Below are 15,360 nucleotides of genomic sequence, written 5' to 3' on the forward strand. Positions count from 1 at the left end.
CACACCAAGACGGCTTTGGCTCTTGCCACCACAACCACAGCCTGCCCAGGCAGGCCAACGCAGGCTGTGGACACTCAGGTGTTTGGTCAGGAACTCCAACCTGCACCAGGCAATGGAGCAGACCACTGGGATCCCCTTCAGGGTGTGAGCGTATGGCAGGTGGTGGGCGTATGGTGGTGGGAGCCATGATCAAGGGCTCCCAGGAGCCTTGTTGTGCTCAACTGCCCATCAGGGGAGTCTTGTCCCCTTCCCTACCCAGTGCATCCTCAAGTGCCACAGGTTTAGGTCCCTCCCACTCCAGCCAGAGAGAATTCCTCCCCATGCCACACACCCCTTGATTTGGTTTAGGCCAGGCCAAGGCGGGGCTTAGTAGTAAGATTCCATCCAGTCATCATAACATTCAGTTTGATGTCACTCAAATTCTAAAGCTGTCTAAACTGTTCAAACAGCTTTCAAGGCCTATATTGGTCTTTGTGTCGCTTGCCTTTTGTTTTATTTTATTTTATTTTATTTTTTGGTTTTTTTTTTGGCCTTTAGTTTTAGTGACTCAGTCCTTTCCCTGCCCTTGTACTCTCCCTATTTCCTCCTTCCTTGCTTCCTTCCTCCCTTCCTGGTTTTTCTCCTTTTCTTCTTCCTTCTTTTCTACCTCCCTCCATCCCTCCAACTTTGCCTCCCTCCCTTCCAACTTTTTCTCTCCCTTCCGTCCCTTTTTTTTTTCCTTGCAAGTGTTTGGGGTGAAAATCCATGGCAGGCCAGCCCCAAGCTAGGCAAGGTCACTGCCAGTGAGCTACAACATCCCCAGACCTGCTGCCACTTCCTACGCAAGTAATTTGAATTATCTCTAAAGAGAAACTCTCACATTAGTCTACTTTCAGTAATTTCAGAAGAGTTGCTAACATGGGCACAAATCAGTTATGACAAGTCATTTTTGAGAAGCACGGCACAGAAAATGTTCCCAAAAAGAGGGTGTTGAAAACGTCAGTTGGTTTTCAGGTCAGCATTTCTAGACTAGTATTTGTTGAAAATTCTTCAAACTCTTCTTTCAGATGTTTTTTTTTTTTGGACTTTTCATGGGCTTGAAAACATCTAAGGAAGCTGGCTGGTCCTTATAAATATATAGCCAAGAGAAGGATGGATATGACTCTCTGAAATGGATGTAAATCATGAACGTGAATTATATTGTTGATGTTAAGACAACGAGTTCATGGCTTGATGTACCAAAAGGACATCCCAACATTGTTTTCCTCCCAAGTTAGCACTTGACTTGTTGATGAGTCACATATGAGGTTCGAAGGAGAAGATGCACAAGTCATCACTGGTTTTGTAAGCATGCAAGTTCCAAGCCCATAGGCCACCATGCATGATTAGACCTGTTGTTATTTACACTTACATGGCCAGAGCTGTATCACTGTCTCAAAGTTGCCAAATGAGAGTAGCTTGTTTTCCTCTCCAGCACCTGTATCGAATGACCAGCTTTCAAGTGGACTTCCCTGAGCCTTTTCAGTATCTGAACATGCGAGTCCAAAACACTTTAGTCCTACTACTAAAAAGGATACTCACTGTAACACTGTTTTTCTGACCATTAAATGGACAATAAGGTGACCCTGGTGTGCAATGAACAGGACTCATTGAAGATGTAATGCCTGTTGGTGAATGACACTTTTCTAGGTTTCACGGGCCATGTGGAGGAATCAGCCCAAACACCTTGAAATACCACTTAATTCATAGTTTACTTAAGGACACATGTGGCTTAGGGAGAACTTCTTTCCTCTGAAAGTGTTTCTTCAAACGAGATGAGAGTCGAAAAGAAGGTATTGAGAACACTAAGTAAAATGGCTGTGCTTTGTGGAACTGGGAGGATTCCTCAATACATGTAACAATGTTTGTCACTGCCTTTGGACCTAACACGTATCAGTGTATATGAACAGAGGCACAGCAAGAAAGATAGCTGGCATAAAACACCAAGGGGAAGGGGCTAAGCTGCCTTACTAGGTTTACTTTTTTCACTCTGGTGGCACTTTCTGTTGTCTGTATGAACAGAGTTTCCAAGTACTTTCCCACTTAGCCGGCCTCTCTGTTATTCATACAGTTGAACTACCAGGGAGAGATGGATCAGTTTACCACCTGTGAGGCCTTTTCTTCCACATTTTCTGCCCATTGCATGCTTTGGTTTTTTCCAGCTCTTCCTACAAGCCCCCCTAATCCTGATCTCCCCTTAGTCCTGATGATTTCTTTAAGTTTCCCCTTTGCTCCTGTTCATGGAGTCCTGTGTACAGATATTATACCTGATTCTATTGAACTCTACTTAATCCTTTCTCACCTCTGTGCTCCTTTTACCAAGTCACTCCTCAATACTTACTGTAACCCTTTGAATTTTTTGTCCATGGTCATTTAAAAAACTCTTTAAAAATTGAACCATTTCGCATGCAGATACAGTCTTCTTGGTCTGCTATTAATCCCCCACTACTGACATTGTAAGTTATTGAAATGTACACTTCCAGACCGTTTTCAGATTTTTGATTTCTGTATACCTATCTGTCTCTCTATTTACAAACATAACATGGTATTCTGAAAGTATCGTTCTGCTTTTGGAGCACTACATTGTGTTTTTCAGAAGCAGGCCTATAACACAGAGATGAATCCATGTTACCTAGGTTGAGTTCAAATTGGTATGTGCACTGTGATTCCCATTATATTGTTCTACCTACTAATGGACAGTTAAGTTATATCCAGACCTCCCCCCCTCCCCCATTAAGTAAAACCCCTGTGGAGAGACATGTGGATGCCTTTATGAACATATTGATAATTTTTCATGGCAGTGTTTTCCAAAAACCAGTTAGTAAAATCAATTGATTCCTTTGCAGCCTGAAGTTACCTTCATTCCAGTTTACTGGTATAAGAACCACAGTACATCAGCAACTATTCTCCAATAGTATTTCAGGCAGAAGTCATTCTAGATAACAATCAGTGCGGGATCCTCCATGTATTTTACACAGCCCATGGCAGGGGACATCTAATCAGGTGAGACAGACTGATTAGATTTATTCTGTTTGTAGGCTTTGTTTTTTTAGGCCTGAATTTTTCACATTTCAATTAATTGTAGGTCAAGTATCAGGCGGATTCTTCACTGGGCTTGAAATGTGATAAAGCTGCTTCTTATTTTTAAGAAGGCCGTTGCAATCCTGCATTTATTTTACACCTCAGTGCATGTTTTACACACAAACACACACCCCCACCTCACACACACACACATCAACAAACACAAACACATAATTAGAGCACATTTAGCACTCAAATAAAGCTTTCACTATTAATTCATGACTAAGGTATTCTTTTAATAAGAATTGTGCCTTGGTCTCTACTGGGGAAACATTGTTCAATGTGCGTTCTCTGGTTTGTTGTAGGGCAGTGAATGTTCACTTGTTGGCAATGATATAGAAATGGGAAGTAAGAGTTTAAATGTTTTTATAGTAGGTAGGCAGCGTCAGAGTATGGAATCTAAGAATAAGAAATTGGGGAATTTCCACTTTTTTTCTTCATTTCAATCTCCTAATAATTCATATATATTTTCCAAATGTCTCTGAGAAAACAAGGACTAGGTCAATCCACATATCCGTGAACCATAGCAGAATGCAATTCTGAATTTCATAGAAACAGTCATAAAATCAAAAAGACAGGTGCTGGGGTTTTGGCTCAGCACTAGAGTGCTGGCTTCGCACTTTCAAAGGTCCTGATTTGGATCCCCAAAACCATATGTGAAAGGAATGAATGAAGCAATGCATGAGTGTATGATGAATGAATTAAAGGTATAAGGAGGAGGAGGAAGAGGAGAAGGAGGAGGAGAAATAGAAGAAGATGATGAGTAATTTGACAGAAGGGAAAATGGGGAGCAGAGTGAGTTTAAAGTGTGGTTTCCAATTCCCAAACGTTAAATTACAGCAGCTGGGATAGAGAGAGAAGATGGGAGGGCAGGAGAGGTCGGAGAGTAGAGGATAGAAAAGGTAGCAGAATACAACAGTTACTAATATGGCATTTTGTAAAAATGTGGATGTGTAAACAATGTGATTGTGCAATCTGTATATGGGGTAACAATGGGAGTTCATAACTCACTTGAATCTAATGTAGGAAATATGATATCTCAAGAGCTATGTAATGTTTTCAGCAACGAATATAAAAAAGAGGTGTTCATTTTACTTTGTAGTTGAGATCTATTTCCGTGACATGTTTAGTTGTGTTCCCTCCTATAGTCCTCCCATGCTCTAGTTATTCTGATATGGAAAAACTAGCTGATATGCCCAACCAGTCTGAAAATCAGTGACAATTTTTCATTAAGCCTAAAGTCACTTCACATTTGCTACAGTCATACTAAATACACTTCTTTGTTGGGAGTTTCAAATATATTTCCATCAGCTAGATCACAAGTACCTAGAACTCCCATTCTTGTTTATGTAATAGTGAGTTCATCAGATTAAATGCTGTACTCTTGAATAAAACAAAATAGGAATAATTTACTCATAAGCTTCCTATGTAAACCATCTTTATTTACAAAATACTATCTTAAGAATTATAGTTTCATTGAGCTTCAATTGGAGCCAAAGTATAGTCAATTACTGAAGTAAAAGCAGTTACTTAAAAACTAAAAATGAGAGAAAAGTCAAATTACATTTGAAGAGAGAGCAACAGTATGAGGTTTCTTGATTGGTTCTGGATGTTGAGTAACAGGCTCATTTGCAGGTGGAAGGAACCCTTCAGGGAAATCACTTGTACTTTCAGAATGCGGGTGTAGAGGGCTGAATTCCAGCTCTTGGGGGAAGATTGAGAGGAAAACCCTCTCCCTGCATAGACACTTCGCATTGGAAATGGAGTGGGTGGCGGGCCAGGTGGAAAATAATCTCCAGGTTCCCATACAAGTTTCCTCGGAGAGGTGGAGGGAAAAAAAAGGTCCTCTTCTCATGAACTGACTCCTTGGGTCAACTGGAAACAAGGCACCCCTTTGATTGCCAGCTTCAGTTCTTCCTCATTCACTTGAAAGAGTCTCCAGCTTGTTTTAGCTTCAGCTATTTGTGATCTGAGGGTTTCAGATTCACCTTGGAGGGACTGCATCCTTCTTGATAGATGCGCCCTCATTTCATCCTGTTGACCATGTTTAGCCTTCTGTGCTTTGAGCTCTTCTTCTAGAAAGAGCATTTCAACGCCATGGCTGGATTCGGACCAATGCAGCTTTTCGTAGGTTGCCTCCAGATGTTGTGCTTCCCTTGAACCCTTCTCAAACCTGCAGTCCTTTAAAGATGAGGCTAAGCCTTCATGTTCTTTTTCAACAAGGCTCACTTTTTCAAGAAGTCCACACTTTTTTTCAATAAGTCCCGCAAGATTTACAGCCAGCTTTTTTTCTCTTCCCACGTAAAGCCTGCTACTAACCGACTGAAAACATCTCCAGAAAAGTAAGAGAACAGCCAAAAATCTAAGAGCTGTACACATCACCAACTCCCAAGGAAAGCCATAAGGAAGATGGCCTGGCTTCATGTCTTCGGACAATGCTGCCACAACCGTTGGTGCTTCTTCCAGAACCACCCACTAGTATGGCTGAGAGGCAGCCCTTGGCTCCTCCATCACACCAAGACGGCTTTGGCTCTTGCCACCACAACCACAGCCTGCCCAGGCAGGCCAACGCAGGCTGTGGACACTCAGGTGTTTGGTCAGGAACTCCAACCTGCACCAGGCAACGGAGCAGACCACTGCGATCCCCTTCAGGGTGTGAGCGTATGGCAGGTGGTGGGCGTATGGTGGTGGGAGCCATGATCAAGGGCTCCCAGGAGCCTTGTTGTGCTCAACTGCCCATCAGGGGAGTCTTGTCCCCTTCACTACCCAGTGCATCCTCAAGTGCCACAGGTTTAGGTCCCTCCCACTCCAGCCAGAGAGAATTCCTCCCCATGCCACACACCCCTTGATTTGGTTTAGGCCAGGCCAAGGCGGGGCTTAGTAGGAAGATTCCATCCAGTCATCATAACATTCAGTTTGATGTCACTCAAATTCTAAAGCTGTCTAAACTGTTCAAACAGCTTTCAAGGCCTATATTGGTCTTTGTGTCGCTTGCCTTTTGTTTTATTTTATTTTATTTTATTTTTTGTTTTTTTTTTTGGCCTTTAGTTTTAGTGACTCAGTCCTTTCCCTGCCCTTGTACTCTCCCTATTTCCTCCTTCCTTGCTTCCTTCCTCCCTTCCTGGTTTTTCTCCTTTTCTTCTTCCTTCTTTTCTACCTCCCTCCATCACTCCAACTTTGCCTCCCTCCCTTCCAACTTTTTCTCTCCCTTCCATCCCTTTTTTTTTTTCTTGCAAGTGTTTGGGGTGAAAATCCATGGCAGGCCAGCCCCAAGCTAGGCAAGGTCACTGCCAGTGAGCTACAACATCCCCAGACCTGCTGCCACTTCCTACGCAAGTAATTTGAATTATCTCTAAAGAGAAACTCTCACATTAGTCTACTTTCAGTAATTTCATAAGAGTTGCTAACATGGGCACAAATCAGTTATGACAAGTCATTTTTGAGAAGCACGGCACAGAAAATGTTCCCAAAAAGAGGGTGTTGAAAACGTCAGTTGGTTTTCAGGTCAGCATTTCTAGACTAGTATTTGTTGAAAATTCTTCAAACTCTTCTTTCAGATGTTTTTTTTTTTTTTTGGACTTTTCATGGGCTTGAAAACATCTAAGGAAGCTGGCTGGTCCTTATAAATATATAGCCAAGAGAAGGATGGATATGACTCTCTGAAATGGATGTAAATCATGAACGTGAATTATATTGTTGATGTTAAGACAACGAGTTCATGGCTTGATGTACCAAAAGGACATCCCAACATTGTTTTCCTCCCAAGTTAGCACTTGACTTGTTGATGAGTCACATATGAGGTTCGAAGGAGAAGATGCACAAGTCATCACTGGTTTTGTAAGCATGCAAGTTCCAAGCCCATAGGCCACCATGCATGATTAGACCTGTTGTTATTTACACTTACATGGCCAGAGCTGTATCACTGTCTCAAAGTTGCCAAATGAGAGTAGCTTGTTTTCCTCTCCAGCACCTGTATCGAATGACCAGCTTTCAAGTGGACTTCCCTGAGCCTTTTCAGTATCTGAACATGCGAGTCCAAAACACTTTAGTCCTACTACTAAAAAGGATACTCACTGTAACACTGTTTTTCTGACCATTAAATGGACAATAAGGTGACCCTGGTGTGCAATGAACAGGACTCATTGAAGATGTAATGCCTGTTGGTGAATGACACTTTTCTAGGTTTCACGGGCCATGTGGAGGAATCAGCCCAAACACCTTGAAATACCACTTAATTCATAGTTTACTTAAGGACACATGTGGCTTAGGGAGAACTTCTTTCCTCTGAAAGTGTTTCTTCAAACGAGATGAGAGTCGAAAAGAAGGTATTGAGAACACTAAGTAAAATGGCTGTGCTTTGTGGAACTGGGAGGATTCCTCAATACATGTAACAATGTTTGTCACTGCCTTTGGACCTAACACGTATCAGTGTATATGAACAGAGGCACAGCAAGAAAGATAGCTGGCATAAAACACCAAGGGGAAGGGGCTAAGCTGCCTTACTAGGTTTACTTTTTTCACTCTGGTGGCACTTTCTGTTGTCTGTATGAACAGAGTTTCCAAGTACTTTCCCACTTAGCCGGCCTCTCTGTTATTCATACAGTTGAACTACCAGGGAGAGATGGATCAGTTTACCACCTGTGAGGCCTTTTCTTCCACATTTTCTGCCCATTGCATGCTTTGGTTTTTTCCAGCTCTTCCTACAAGCCCCCCTAATCCTGATCTCCCCTTAGTCCTGATGATTTCTTTAAGTTTCCCCTTTGCTCCTGTTCATGGAGTCCTGTGTACAGATATTATACCTGATTCTATTGAACTCTACTTAATCCTTTCTCACCTCTGTGCTCCTTTTACCAAGTCACTCCTCAATACTTACTGTAACCCTTTGAATTTTTTGTCCATGGTCATTTAAAAAACTCTTTAAAAATTGAACCATTTCGCATGCAGATACAGTCTTCTTGGTCTGCTATTAATCCCCCACTACTGACATTGTAAGTTATTGAAATGTACACTTCCAGACCGTTTTCAGATTTTTGATTTCTGTATACCTATCTGTCTCTCTATTTACAAACATAACATGGTATTCTGAAAGTATCGTTCTGCTTTTGGAGCACTACATTGTGTTTTTCAGAAGCAGGCCTATAACACAGAGATGAATCCATGTTACCTAGGTTGAGTTCAAATTGGTATGTGCACTGTGATTCCCATTATATTGTTCTACCTACTAATGGACAGTTAAGTTATATCCAGACCTCCCCCCCTCCCCCATTAATTAAAACCCCTGTGGAGAGACATGTGGATGCCTTTATGAACATATTGATAATTTTTCATGGCAGTGTTTTCCAAAAACCAGTTAGTAAAATCAATTGATTCCTTTGCAGCCTGAAGTTACCTTCATTCCAGTTTACTGGTATAAGAACCACAGTACATCAGCAACTATTCTCCAATAGTATTTCAGGCAGAAGTCATTCTAGATAACAATCAGTGCGGGATCCTCCATGTATTTTACACAGCCCATGGCAGGGGACATCTAATCAGGTGAGACAGACTGATTAGATTTATTCTGTTTGTAGGCTTTGTTTTTTTAGGCCTGAATTTTTCACATTTCAATTAATTGTAGGTCAAGTATCAGGCGGATTCTTCACTGGGCTTGAAATGTGATAAAGCTGCTTCTTATTTTTAAGAAGGCCGTTGCAATCCTGCATTTATTTTACACCTCAGTGCATGTTTTACACACAAACACACACCCCCACCTCACACACACACACATCAACAAACACAAACACATAATTAGAGCACATTTAGCACTCAAATAAAGCTTTCACTATTAATTCATGACTAAGGTATTCTTTTAATAAGAATTGTGCCTTGGTCTCTACTGGGGAAACATTGTTCAATGTGCGTTCTCTGGTTTGTTGAAGGGCAGTGAATGTTCACTTGTTGGCAATGATATAGAAATGGGGAGTAAGAGTTTAAATGTTTTTATAGTAGGTAGGCAGCGTCAGAGTATGGAATCTAAGAATAAGAAATTGGGGAATTTCCACTTTTTTTCTTCATTTCAATCTCCTAATAATTCATATATATTTTCCAAATGTCTCTGAGAAAACAAGGACTAGGTCAATCCACATAACCGTGAACCATAGCAGAATGCAATTCTTAATTTCATAGAAACAGTCATAAAATCAAAAAGACAGGTGCTGGGGTTTTGGCTCAGCACTAGAGTGCTGGCTTCGCACTTTCAAAGGTCCTGAGTAGGATCCCCAACACCATATGTGTTGAATGAATGTGAATGAATGAAGCAATGCATGAGTGTATGATGAATGAATTAAAGGTATTAGGAGGAGGAGGAAGAGGAGAAGGAGGAGGAGAAATAGAAGAAGATGATGAGTAATTTGACAGAAGGGAAAATGGGGAGCAGAGTGAGTTTAAAGTGTGGTTTCCAATTCCCAAACGTTAAATTACAGCAGCTGGGATAGAGAGAGAAGATGGGAGGGCAGGAGAGGTCGGAGAGTAGAGGATAGAAAAGGTAGCAGAATAGAACAGTTACTAATATGGCATTTTGTAAAAATGTGGATGTGTAAACAATGTGATTGTGCAATCTGTATATGGGGTAACAATGGGAGTTCATAACTCACTTGAATCTAATGTGGGAAATATGATATCTCAAGAGCTATGTAATGTTCTCAGCAACGAATATAAAAAAGAGGTTCATTTTACTTTGTAGTTGAGATCTATTTCCGTGACATGTTTAGTTGTGTTCCCTCCTATAGACCTCCCATGCTCTAGTTATTCTGATATGGAAAAACTAGCTGATATGCCCAACCAGTCTGAAAATCAGTGACAATTTTTCATTAAGCCTAAAGTCACTTCACATTTGCTACAGTCATACTAAATACACTTCTTTGTTGGGAGTTTCAAATATATTTCCATCAGCTAGATCACAAGTACCTAGAACTCCCATTCTTGTTTATGTAATAGTGAGTTCATCAGATTAAATGCTGTACTCTTGAATAAAACAAAATAGGAATAATTTACTCATAAGCTTCCTATGTAAACCATCTTTATTTACAAAATACTATCTTAAGAATTATAGTTTCATTGAGCTTCAATTGGAGCCAAAGTATAGTCAATTACTGAAGTAAAAGCAGTTACTTAAAAACTAAAAATGAGAGAAAAGTCAAATTACATTTGAAGAGAGAGCAACAGTATGAGGTTTCTTGATTGGTTCTGGATGTTGAGTAACAGGCTCATTTGCAGGTGGAAGGAACCCTTCAGGGAAATCACTTGTACTTTCAGAATGCGGGTGTAGAGGGCTGAATTCCAGCTCTTGGGGGAAGATTGAGAGGAAAACCCTCTCCCTGCATAGACACTTCGCATTGGAAATGGAGTGGGTGGCGGGCCAGGTGGAAAATAATCTCCAGGTTCCCATACAAGTTTCCTCGGAGAGGTGGAGGGAAAAAAAAGGTCCTCTTCTCATGAACTGACTCCTTGGGTCAACTGGAAACAAGGCACCCCTTTGATTGCCAGCTTCAGTTCTTCCTCATTCACTTGAAAGAGTCTCCAGCTTGTTTTAGCTTCAGCTATTTGTGATCAGAGGGTTTCAGATTCACCTTGGAGGGACTGCATCCTTCTTGATAGATGCGCCCTCATTTCATCCTGTTGACCATGTTTAGCCTTCTGTGCTTTGAGCTCTTCTTCTAGAAAGAGCATTTCAATGCCATGGCTGGATTCGGACCAATGCAGCTTTTCGTAGGTTGCCTCCAGATGTTGTGCTTCCCTTGAACCCTTCTCAAACCTGCAGTCCTTTAAAGATGAGGCTAAGCCTTCATGTTCTTTTTCAACAAGGCTCACTTTTTCAAGAAGTCCACACTTTTTTTCAATAAGTCCCGCAAGATTTACAGCCAGCTTTTTTTCTCTTCCCACGTAAAGCCTGCTACTAACCGACTGAAAACATCTCCAGAAAAGTAAGAGAACAGCCAAAAATCTAAGAGCTGTACACATCACCAACTCCCAAGGAAAGCCATAAGGAAGATGGCCTGGCTTCATGTCTTCGGACAATGCTGCCACAACCGTTGGTGCTTCTTCCAGAACCACCCACTAGTATGGCTGAGAGGCAGCCCTTGGCTCCTCCATCACACCAAGACGGCTTTGGCTCTTGCCACCACAACCACAGCCTGCCCAGGCAGGCCAACGCAGGCTGTGGACACTCAGGTGTTTGGTCAGGAACTCCAACCTGCACCAGGCAACGGAGCAGACCACTGCGATCCCCTTCAGGGTGTGAGCGTATGGCAGGTGGTGGGCGTATGGTGGTGGGAGCCATGATCAAGGGCTCCCAGGAGCCCTGTTGTGCTCAACTGCCCATCAGGGGAGTCTTGTCCCCTTCCCTACCCAGTGCATCCTCAAGTGCCACAGGTTTAGGTCCCTCCCACTCCAGCCAGAGAGAATTCCTCCCCATGCCACACACCCCTTGATTTGGTTTAGGCCAGGCCAAGGCGGGGCTTAGTAGGAAGATTCCATCCAGTCATCATAACATTCAGTTTGATGTCACTCAAATTCTAAAGCTGTCTAAACTGTTCAAACAGCTTTCAAGGCCTATATTGGTCTTTGTGTCGCTTGCCTTTTGTTTTATTTTATTTTATTTTATTTTTTGTGTTTTTTTTGGCCTTTAGTTTTAGTGACTCAGTCCTTTCCCTACCCTTGTACTCTCCCTATTTCCTCCTTCCTTGCTTCCTTCCTCCCTTCCTGGTTTTTCTCCTTTTCTTCTTCCTTCTTTTCTACCTCCCTCCATCCCTCCAACTTTGCTTCCCTCCCTTCCAAATTTTTCTCTCCCTTCCGTCCCTTTTTTTTTTCCTTGCAAGTGTTTGGGGTGAAAATCCATGGCAGGCCAGCCCCAAGCTAGGCAAGGTCACTGCCAGTGAGCTACAACATCCCCAGACCTGCTGCCACTTCCTACGCAAGTAATTTGAATTATCTCTAAAGAGAAACTCTCACATTAGTCTACTTTCAGTAATTTCATAAGAGTTGCTAACATGGGCACAAATCAGTTATGACAAGTCATTTTTGAGAAGCACGGCACAGAAAATGTTCCCAAAAAGAGGGTGTTGAAAACGTCAGTTGGTTTTCAGGTCAGCATTTCTAGACTAGTATTTGTTGAAAATTCTTCAAACTCTTCTTTCAGATGTTTTTTTTTTTTTTTGGACTTTTCATGGGCTTGAAAACATCTAAGGAAGCTGGCTGGTCCTTATAAATATATAGCCAAGAGAAGGATGGATATGACTCTCTGAAATGGATGTAAATCATGAACGTGAATTATATTGTTGATGTTAAGACAACGAGTTCATGGCTTGATGTACCAAAAGGACATCCCAACATTGTTTTCCTCCCAAGTTAGCACTTGACTTGTTGATGAGTCACATATGAGGTTCGAAGGAGAAGATGCACAAGTCATCACTGGTTTTGTAAGCATGCAAGTTCCAAGCCCATAGGCCACCATGCATGATTAGACCTGTTGTTATTTACACTTACATGGCCAGAGCTGTATCACTGTCTCAAAGTTGCCAAATGAGAGTAGCTTGTTTTCCTCTCCAGCACCTGTATCGAATGACCAGCTTTCAAGTGGACTTCCCTGAGCCTTTTCAGTATCTGAACATGCGAGTCCAAAACACTTTAGTCCTACTACTAAAAAGGATACTCACTGTAACACTGTTTTTCTGACCATTAAATGGACAATAAGGTGACCCTGGTGTGCAATGAACAGGACTCATTGAAGATGTAATGCCTGTTGGTGAATGACACTTTTCTAGGTTTCACGGGCCATGTGGAGGAATCAGCCCAAACACCTTGAAATACCACTTAATTCATAGTTTACTTAAGGACACATGTGGCTTAGGGAGAACTTCTTTCCTCTGAAAGTGTTTCTTCAAACGAGATGAGAGTCGAAAAGAAGGTATTGAGAACACTAAGTAAAATGGCTGTGCTTTGTGGAACTGGGAGGATTCCTCAATACATGTAACAATGTTTGTCACTGCCTTTGGACCTAACACGTATCAGTGTATATGAACAGAGGCACAGCAAGAAATATAGCTGGCATAAAACACCAAAAGGAAGGGGCTAAGCTGCCTTACTAGGTTTACTTTTTTCACTCTGGTGGCACTTTCTGTTGTCTGTATGAACAGAGTTTCCAAGTACTTTCCCACTTAGCCGGCCTGTCTGTTATTCATACAGTTGAACTACCAGGGAGAGATGGATCAGTTTACCACCTGTGAGGCCTTTTCTTCCACATTTTCTGCCCATTGCATGCTTTGGTTTTTTCAAGCTCTTCCTACAAGCCCCCCTAATCCTGATCTCCCCTTAGTCCTGATGATTTCTTTAAGTTTCCCCTTTGCTCCTGTTCATGGAGTCCTGTGTACAGATATTATACCTGATTCTATTGAACTCTACTTAATCCTTTCTCACCTCTGTGCTCCTTTTACCAAGTCACTCCTCAATACTTACTGTAACCCTTTGAATTTTTTGTCCATTGTCATTTAAAAAACTCTTTAAAAATTGAACCATTTCGCATGCAGATACAGTCTTCTTGGTCTGCTATTAATCCCCCACTACTGACATTGTAAGTTATTGAAATGTACACTTCCAGACCGTTTTCAGATTTTTGATTTCTGTATATCTATCTGTCTCTCTATTTACAAACATAACATGGTATTCTGAAAGTATCGTTCTGCTTTTGGAGCACTACATTGTGTTTTTCAGAAGCAGGCCTATAACACAGAGATGAATCCATGTTACCTAGGTTGAGTTCAAATTGGTATGTGCACTGTGATTCCCATTATATTGTTCTACCTACTAATGGACAGTTAAGTTATATCCAGACCTCCCCCCCTCCCCCATTAATTAAAACCCCTGTGGAGAGACATGTGGATGCCTTTATGAACATATTGATAATTTTTCATGGCAGTGTTTTCCAAAAACCAGTTAGTAAAATCAATTGATTCCTTTGCAGCCTGAAGTTACCTTCATTCCAGTTTACTGGTATAAGAACCACAGTACATCAGCAACTATTCTCCAATAGTATTTCAGGCAGAAGTCATTCTAGATAACAATCAGTGCGGGATCCTCCATGTATTTTACACAGCCCATGGCAGGGGACATCTAATCAGGTGAGACAGACTGATTAGATTTATTCTGTTTGTAGGCTTTGTTTTTTTAGGCCTGAATTTTTCACATTTCAATTAATTGTAGGTCAAGTATCAGGCGGATTCTTCACTGGGCTTGAAATGTGATAAAGCTGCTTCTTATTTTTAAGAAGGCCGTTGCAATCCTGCATTTATTTTACACCTCAGTGCATGTTTTACACACAAACACACACCCCCACCTCACACACACACACATCAACAAACACAAACACATAATTAGAGCACATTTAGCACTCAAATAAAGCTTTCACTATTAATTCATGACTAAGGTATTCTTTTAATAAGAATTGTGCCTTGGTCTCTACTGGGGAAACATTGTTCAATGTGCGTTCTCTGGTTTGTTGAAGGGCAGTGAATGTTCACTTGTTGGCAATGATATAGAAATGGGGAGTAAGAGTTTAAATGTTTTTATAGTAGGTAGGCAGCGTCAGAGTATGGAATCTAAGAATAAGAAATTGGGGAATTTCCACTTTTTTTCTTCATTTCAATCTCCTAATAATTCATATATATTTTCCAAATGTCTCTGAGAAAACAAGGACTAGGTCAATCCACATAACCGTGAACCATAGCAGAATGCAATTCTTAATTTCATAGAAACAGTCATAAAATCAAAAAGACAGGTGCTGGGGTTTTGGCTCAGCACTAGAGTGCTGGCTTCGCACTTTCAAAGGTCCTGAGTAGGATCCCCAACACCATATGTGTTGAATGAATGTGAATGAATGAAGCAATGCATGAGTGTATGATGAATGAATTAAAGGTATTAGGAGGAGGAGGAAGAGGAGAAGGAGGAGGAGAAATAGAAGAAGATGATGAGTAATTTGACAGAAGGGAAAATGGGGAGCAGAGTGAGTTTAAAGTGTGGTTTCCAATTCCCAAACGTTAAATTACAGCAGCTGGGATAGAGAGAGAAGATGGGAGGGCAGGAGAGGTCGGAGAGTAGAGGATAGAAAAGGTAGCAGAATAGAACAGTTACTAATATGGCATTTTGTAAAAATGTGGATGTGTAAACAATGTGATTGTGCAATCTGTATATGGGGTAACAATGGGAGTTCATAACTCACTTGAATCTAAT

This window comes from Callospermophilus lateralis, unplaced genomic scaffold, assembly GCF_048772815.1.
Source record: "Callospermophilus lateralis isolate mCalLat2 unplaced genomic scaffold, mCalLat2.hap1 Scaffold_286, whole genome shotgun sequence".
NCBI lineage: Eukaryota > Metazoa > Chordata > Mammalia > Rodentia > Sciuridae > Callospermophilus > Callospermophilus lateralis.